Below are 8,445 nucleotides of genomic sequence, written 5' to 3'. Positions count from 1 at the left end.
AAAATATTGGAGTCGTTTTGGTAGTTTTATTTTATAGGAATGTAGCCATAAATTTAAAAAAAATAATTATTGTTAGTATTAGTTTTTAAACTTGCAGCATTCAGGCTTATCAAAAAACTTATAAAGTATGTTTGTAGTCTTAATTACACAAACTTAAAAAACAGTAAAGTAAGCGCCGACACACATAACTATAAAAAATTGTTGCGCCACTTCGCTGCTGGATACTTTACGCCATCCTAAATGTAATTAAAATTTATTTGTCTTTTATGTAAGATTGTTGTAATCTAGAAATTTATGTTTCCTGTTAAAGGACTATTAACATACAAAAAAATGTTAAATTAAGATAACTTATATAAAAATGTTAATAAATCAGAAACAAAACTATTTTAGTTGGTTTAACTTGTTAATCTAAACGATTTAAGTCAGCAGAAAGATTATTTGTTGGTCTTTTATAGGATTGATTGTAAAACTGCTATTTAGGTTGTTATCGCCATATAAAAAAATTTACTCCAAAACCTTTTTTAATTTATTAATAGGGGGTCATTTTTAGTCAGATTGTTGAGTTTTATCGCTAAATTATCCGGACTTAACGCAGCTGGAGAAGATTTTGCACTCCTGACCACTATTTGTGATGGATGAATTATGTAGTTTTACTATTTGTTTTGTATTTTTTGTAACGCCTTTTTTATTTAATAAAACGTTAGTTTGTATGCAATTCAGAAAAGAGTAAAGTTACATGGTTGTTTTTTTTGGCAAGTTCTCGTTATTTCGCGAGTTAAAATTAACACACCATAATGGACCATATTATTTTTATTATGTGTGACCCTATGTTTATTAGTGGTCATGAAAAACAAAAAACATTTTATAAAAATTATTATTTACAGAGTTAAGATAGATATTAAAAGGTAAAGAAAGATATTGTTTTAAAGTTATTAACAATTAGTAATTCGATGGCTAGTGTTTTCTCTGGTGAAACATCGGACGCGTTTTTAGCTACACTTAATGATAAAAAATGCACCGTGTGTTCGTTTTCCTTTAAAGATAATACATTACTTAAAAAACATGGCGAAATATATTATTTTGGAAGAGCTGTTTTCTACATTTTCAATCACCAAACAGGTAAATGTTGTTACAAATGAAATATATATATAATCCGTCTTTTTTACATGTTAATTTTATTAACAGGATACAGTGTAAATTGCTGTTTGCCATGTAGAGGTAGTAATATGGCCTCGGAACGAGGATCAGGTCATTATCATTGCCCTAGCTGCAAGAATATATACACCCGTAAAGCAACTTTTCAACGTCATCTTCAAGGTAAACTTCTGTAAACTAAAATGTTTAAACTTAATTAAACGCATACTTAACGATTTTACATATTTATTTTAGGAAAAAAATGTTCGAATAATTTATCGATATCTTGTACAAAAAAGGTCTCGCAAAAAAGTAAGTGTTTTGGCTAATATTTATTATTTTAAAATTTGTAATTTATTCAAACTGAGATTTTAACAGTTTGACGCCTATATTTTAGTAAGTAACCTAAATAAAAAAAACCTGCTTAATATTTTACCAAAATGAAACAGTAATCTCTAAAAAGAAGAAATGCAATATTTTATCTTCGTTTTAACAAAAATTAAATATATTTTATTTACATGCCTGTTAATTGCAATACATTTATTAACCGCATTTAATATTATTATATAACATTTCTAAAAATTTTATTTACCTTCGTTTTATATTACTTATTTTTACAAAAAAACAATTTTTTGAACTTTATTTAATTTAACGGTTACAGTTTTTTTTTAAACGTAAAGCACATATTGCTGATTATGTAATTTAAGCTAGTTTTTTTTATAACAACTCCCACGGTAATTTGTTATTATTATATATATATATATATATGATTATAAACTAATACATAGATATTATATTAAAGTACTTTATAAAACATTTATACCTTTAAATTAACAAAATATAAGTTAATAAGCCAATTAAATGTAAACATACGTTTTAAAGGAACCTGCATTATTACATTTACAAACAAAAATTTTGCAACTCTAAAAAACATAAAAAATACTACTTAAGTGCAAAAAATTAGGCTAATTATAATTTTAAACCTTTAAAATTCTGGAATTAAATACTTAAAAAATATTTCACGCAAAAATTATAAAAAAAATCTACATTTTGTAGGTATTGAAGAATTTCTTTGAAATGCTCAAGAAAAAAAAAATAAGCCAACCAATAAAAAAAACACAGAAACTAACAATACAAAAGGTTAATATTTATTTAAAACATAATAATTTTATTTAAAAAAATTAAATAAACTAAAAACAGTTTTATTAAATTACTTGTAACAAAATTTGTTTAATTGCATAATAACTGTTTAATTTTTATGTTTTTAGTAAAAACAAAACAAAATACAACCTGTTAAGTGTGCAAAAAAGTTTTTAAAAGTGAACCCTCGTTAAAACGTCATCAGCATCTTCACAATAAACAAACACTGCTTCCTGCTATTTGCATAGAACAAAAAAGGGGGGTATTCATGGTAGCTTTGAATAAAAGCGGGCTGCTGGCACCAATCCATGTCCAAAGTAATAAACGACTACTAATAGAATTGTGCAGCAATGAAGATTGCAAATCTGTTATGATGGACGAACAAATACTCAACCCTGCCATCGAATGCATCCACCTTAGGTCTGCTGGCACAGCAATGCATACTCAATTTCAAACATTACAAGAAAATTCCCTAAATAAATTGGTAGAGTTACAGTTAATTTCGGTAACCAAAAAAGAACAATTAAATCAAAAGTTAGACAATAGCATTGCCAAAAATGTCCCTCTGGTTATTTATGCAAATTTTGCAGATTTAGGTTACGCAGCACGAAAAAGATTATTTTTGTGAATTTTTAAGAGTAAGGTTCACCTTTGACTCAAAAAATGGAATTTGGTCGTGTAAATGTCCATTTTCTGGCGATAACAAATCTTGTGACCATGAATTGGTTAGCAAATGGTTACGGTGCCAAATCAATCTAGATCTGCTTAAAAAAAATATTCAAAGGTAAGGAAAAATTTTACAAAAATACATGTTTAAATATAAACATTAAAGAAAGTAAATCAATTTTCAAGTGAAAAACTAATTTAAACATTTTAGCACAAAATTGCTGCCAACAAAAGAAGACGAGTTTTTGATGAAATACTTTTTGCCAAAAACAAATTCCAGAAGCTATATTGACGGAGCAAATTTTAGAGCTACCTCCTCCAAACTGTTTTATGCCAATTGAAAAGAATTGTCCTCAGTGCAATGGTAAGGAGCTAGTGGAACATGAAACAAAAACAGCTTCTATCTATGGATTCAACAAAATTACAAAAGGTTTAGTTCATTTAATATTTTACTAATAGGCCTACTTAATTTGTAAAATAGCGAAATTTTTAAGCCAATATTAAAATTTTTGCTAAAAATAGTTATATTCATTGTGATGAACAAGTTACTAAACTATAGTTAAAAACAGGAATTACAATATGTACAAAAAAATGTTCCGGATGTAACTTTGTTATTCGATTTCAAGAATACAAAACAGGATTTCATAATTACAATAATACAACTATATTGACTTGCAAATTGATTCAATACCTGATTAGAGGAATTAAGGTAAATTACAATCTAAACAAAAACGAACAGGTATTCAGTAATATTTATATAAAATAAAAATATTTTACCTTATTAGAACCACGTTAGTGTAGAAACTGGATTAAAAATGCTTTTTCGAGAAGAGAATTTGGACATCACAAACATTCGGAATGGGTTTATCATTTTTGTGCTTTACTGAACATTGAATACCAATTTACCTGCTTTAAATGTGGACCAAGGCCAAAAATCGTGATTGCTGATGGAAACTGGAAAAACACATGTCAATTGCCAGGTTTAAATAACTATTTTGTTAAAATGTTACAAATTAAGTTTAATAAAGTCATATTACATGTACTAATCAAATACCTAATAATATACAGTTGATTACCTGAAGAAGCAAGACAAAAAATATGATGAGCATATTAATATTGAAAATATGTGGTCTGATTATGTTAAAGAAATAATTGGAAGAGGCTTCTATGGTAATTTTTTTAAGCTGCATAAACTCACCTTTTTAAATAAGCATTTGTAAACACTTTTTTTTAAAGGATTGCAAAATCCATGGAAGATTTCCATTGGCTATGAAACGGTTGCTCCCTGGATGGGAAAGTCAACCAGGCAATCAAATTTGATGTTAAATACAGAACACAAAAAAATAACAATTCTTAAAAACAATCCTGTAAACAAAAGAAAAATATCTATTGATATTTCGCATGATAAAATATTGGCTGCATTATGTTCAGATAGGGTATGTGATTTGTGTTTACCCAAAAAATGTTTTAAAAAAAAGTTATTAAAATATCAATATTGCATAGACATCTTCAAGTGAGTTAAAACAACTTTGTGAGGATATCGGAATCGATAACACTGGGAGCTCTGGGGATTTAATAAACAGATTAAACGAAATGGATCTTTTTAAAGATATTTACCCCAAAGCCTATCGACAAATAAAGAAATGTGGAGGTAATTTAAAATTTGTGTTTACAATTTAATTTATAGTTATTAAAATGTTAATAAATATTTAGGTGGAGTGCATTTTCCATGTCCACTTGGGGTAGCAGTGTATTTTAAATTTATTTTGCGACAGGAAAGTGCAAGAGATTATGTTGATGCCATTTTGAGTTTTGCAAAACAACCTATAGTTGTGGTTTCAGATATTGCAACTCAGGTAACCCTTTAAACTGATTTATCTAAAATTTAACAGCATTTTTTAATATTTTTTTAACTAAAAATCTCTAAATTACCTTTCAATTAGATAGCACATCATGGAAACAACCGAAAAAAGGACCTTTTTTCTCCATATCTAGGTCGATTGTTTCAGAGGACCGAAGAAAATTTAAAATTCGCAGAAGAAAACTTACTCGAAAAAGTGAATATAGATCTATCAGACTCAGCAGTAGCTTACTATAGTCTAAACGACAAATTTCACCAAAGATCAAAAAAAAGAAATCCAGAGAAATCATTTCGCAACATAAAACTCTGCAAAAATTTGCCAATCAATACAAGTATTGCAGAACAATGTAATGCCCAAATGAAAAAAGACAGGTGGGCCCAATTAAATAAACTTTTTAGTATTTTATATATTAGTTATACCTGTTTCGTAAACTTAATTCTTTTTGGTTTCAGACAATCCTTTAATTCAATGTCAATAGTTAACTTTTTGTTCATGACAAGATTGGGCTTACAACTACAAACAAATAGTATTAACAAAAAAAGTCAAAAACGAATTACCAATTACTTTGATAGTAAGTTGCTTAGAAAAAACGATGCTTTTAAATTTAGACATAAGTTAAACATGTGTTTACTTTATATTAACAATCTTACTAAAAAAAAAAAAAATAAATTAGCAAAACCTGTTTTTTTGATATTCACAGCCTCAATTTCAAAAATTAGTCATCCATCAGTGTTTGTAACTGGGTCTGCTGTCGATCCATCTTTTTTAAAAGCTGGTACCTCTACCAATGTTGACTTGTCGAGGATTGACTTTTCTGATATTTCAACAACTATAGATTCTCCTCCCTCCTCTTCAATAACATTAAAACTAGCTACTACTTCCACACACCAAAAGACTCCAGAAATTGCCCCCACTACAAATAATTTAAGAATTGACATTTTACCCCTGCCTTCAACTTCCCTTTCTACCTCTACAAAAAATTTAAACATTGATGATTTTGACTTACCAAAAATTAATTCTTCTGCTTCAACAGATAATTCAAAAAATGACCCTTTCGTTGTAAAAGTAACATCCCCATTTGTAGCTGCTGCCTTCGACATTCCTGAACAAGGTTTAGCTACAAATGTTCAACCTGATATATGGCCAAAACAATGTAGTTTTCCTCAAACCACCATAAATATTTTATTAAATACTGGTAATGTGGTTTTATTAAAAGATGACTTTGAATGTCTACGGCCAAAACAAGAATTAAATGATGGTGTAATTGATGCATTTTTACAACTTTGTTCTCAGCAACCATTTTTGAAAAGTAATGACGTCAAAGTCCTTCCATTCCATTGCAACTTTTTAGTGTGGCTACATTTGAAACATAAAGAAACTGGTTACAGCAAATGGACAACAAAAAATAATCCTATACAACATGATATTTGGCTTATTCCAATTAACATTGAAAACTTTCACTGGGGGTTGCTAGTTGTTCTCATTTCAAAAAGAACAATACTTTATTTAGACTCCTTACATATGTTCCCAAAAAAAACATTAAAACCCATTTTCGAATACATCAATTATGAAATATGGAAAAACGATAAGTCAGATGACTTATCGAAATGGATCATATTAGCTCCAAACGACACACTGCTTCAAGAAAATAACTTCGACTGTGGAGTTTTTGTTTGTCTAAATGCTTACTGCATTTGTACAGGAAAGCATTTACATTACAACGACAAAATCTCAACAACAGTAAGAAACTGGATTGCAAATCAAATATATAGCTTCCCTTTTCAAGATAACAAATCCATGATGCAATGCAAATCTCCCAACAAAAATTAGACTCATCAAAATTATTTTCAAGAAAATTCTCTCCATTAAAAATAGGTTTTCATTGTCCACATGATTATTTATTCACTGATCATTTCTTAGTTAACTTAGTTTCAACCTATTTTAAAAGTAACTTTATATCATGTCGGGCAACAGATTGCCTTCAAATCAAAGATGCTAAAATGGTATTTTGTGAAGGAACTTGCAGGGATTGGTATCACCTGATGTGCCTTAACATGAAAAATCAAACTTTACCCAAAAATTCCTCTGCCCCAAATGTTTAGCAAAGAACCTCGAACAAAAGGAAACAAAAAAATTTATTATTCCAAAGCGGCAACAGGTAGCCATAACAAAAGCAATTCTTAAGGGAAAATGTGATACATACCTTTGGGATGTTATGCAAGAAAAATTAATTTCAAAAAGGTAATAAACTGAACAAAAAACAGTAAAGATAAGAATGTTAATCAAAACATATAAACAGTACCTTTAACATTTTTAGAATGCTAATATATTCTGTCAATTTAAAAAAGGGTGTCTATAAAAAATCTAGAACTGAAGTAATAGATTATGGCGAACAAGAAAATTTGGAAGAAGTTGTGAAATATCTAAAAATCATTACAGATGAATTTGTTGGGTAACTTAAGTTTTTATATTTTTACTAAATTTTTCTTATACTTTTCTTGCCAATATTAAAAGTTATAACATTTGATAGAAATAACAAAGACCATCACAGCACAAACTTGCTGTTTGAAGTGTTGTTAGGGGATGCCTTTGTGAACGGTTTAGCAATTGTAAGAGATATTTTAGTAAATGATGCTGAACTAGTAAGTTAAATTAGTTTGGTTCAAGTTGTTTTTTAAACATCGCAGTTATACTTTTAAACTAACTTAGATGTGCAGTAAAACAACCATTTATAAACAACATCTAAATTATTGCATAAGTATCATTACGTAACAAACAAGTGTTTTTAAAAAACATAAACCCAGATTTTTTTGCATTACTGATGCAGTTCACATTATAAAACTAAGTATTGCAAAACACTGTCACGTTTATTAAATAAGCAATTTTAATAGTACTACTTAACCAGTTGTTGTACAACTTCATAACTAAGCAATACAAAGTATTAAATATCTGAAAATTATTTTTAGGTTCTGCAAGAGCATAAAAGGTGGAGCCATTCTTACAACTTTTTTGATTTTTAAATATAGAGCTTTGTTTTTCGTTTTTCAATAAATTCAAAATAAAAAAAGGATATTACTAATCTCTGAAATTTTATACACATTAATTTACCATTCAAATTCTAAGACATACTATTAAAATTTTAATAAAAAAATAAGCACTAACGTATAACCAAAAAAATTAAATGTTAAATTATTTTAAGTAATAAATACCATAATACAAAAGCAAAACTTAAAAATTTAACATTGAAATTCATATTTAAACAAAAAAATCTAGAATTTAAACCTATAAACAAGTGACAAGTAAAACCTCAAAAGCTAACCTAGTCTGCTAGAGTAAGCAATAGGTAGACCTTATTTACCGAGTCTTGGCATTTTGAACTAACCCACTAAATCAGTTTTTTAAACTAACCCACTAAATCACACATAATCTAAAGCTTTTCTATGTAACAATTATCGTGGAACAAAAAAATGACACATTTTTGTGTCAATTTCACGCAAAGTGACACTATTTTTGTGTCACAGAAAATGACTCAAAAATTGTGTCACAGAAAGTGACACATAAAATGTGTCATTTTGCGTGACACAAAATTTTGACACAATGTGTCAAAAAAAAACACGAGCCCGTCTCATAAGCAGAACGCCTG

At 28.3% G+C, this 8,445-nt stretch overlaps 1 long non-coding RNA gene across 3 annotated transcripts; it reads right to left on the bottom strand.

The window, feature by feature from the left end:
• Positions 1-2,011: 2,011 nt before the first annotated feature.
• On the bottom strand, positions 2,012-8,280 carry LOC145744827 (uncharacterized). 3 transcript variants are annotated; one of them, XR_014281240.1, is made up of 9 exons: positions 5,809-8,280; positions 5,482-5,715; positions 5,222-5,315; positions 4,873-5,039; positions 4,139-4,305; positions 3,718-3,894; positions 3,198-3,344; positions 2,924-3,038; positions 2,012-2,746 (listed from the first exon to the last, which is right to left on the bottom strand). It is a non-coding gene; the product is annotated as an uncharacterized LOC145744827 (long non-coding RNA). The 3 variants fall into 3 exon arrangements; XR_014281239.1 differs by having other exon boundaries at positions 4,873-5,107; positions 5,809-8,279; XR_014281241.1 differs by having other exon boundaries at positions 2,924-3,035; positions 4,873-5,107; positions 5,809-8,279.
• Positions 8,281-8,445: the final 165 nt, after the last annotated feature.

The sequence above is a fragment of the Corella eumyota genome, chromosome 3 (genome assembly GCF_963082875.1).
Source record: "Corella eumyota chromosome 3, kaCorEumy4.1, whole genome shotgun sequence".
Lineage (NCBI taxonomy): Eukaryota > Metazoa > Chordata > Ascidiacea > Phlebobranchia > Corellidae > Corella > Corella eumyota.
The sequence above is the reverse complement of the archived record's forward strand: the minus strand, read 5'-3'. Positions and strand labels throughout refer to the sequence as shown.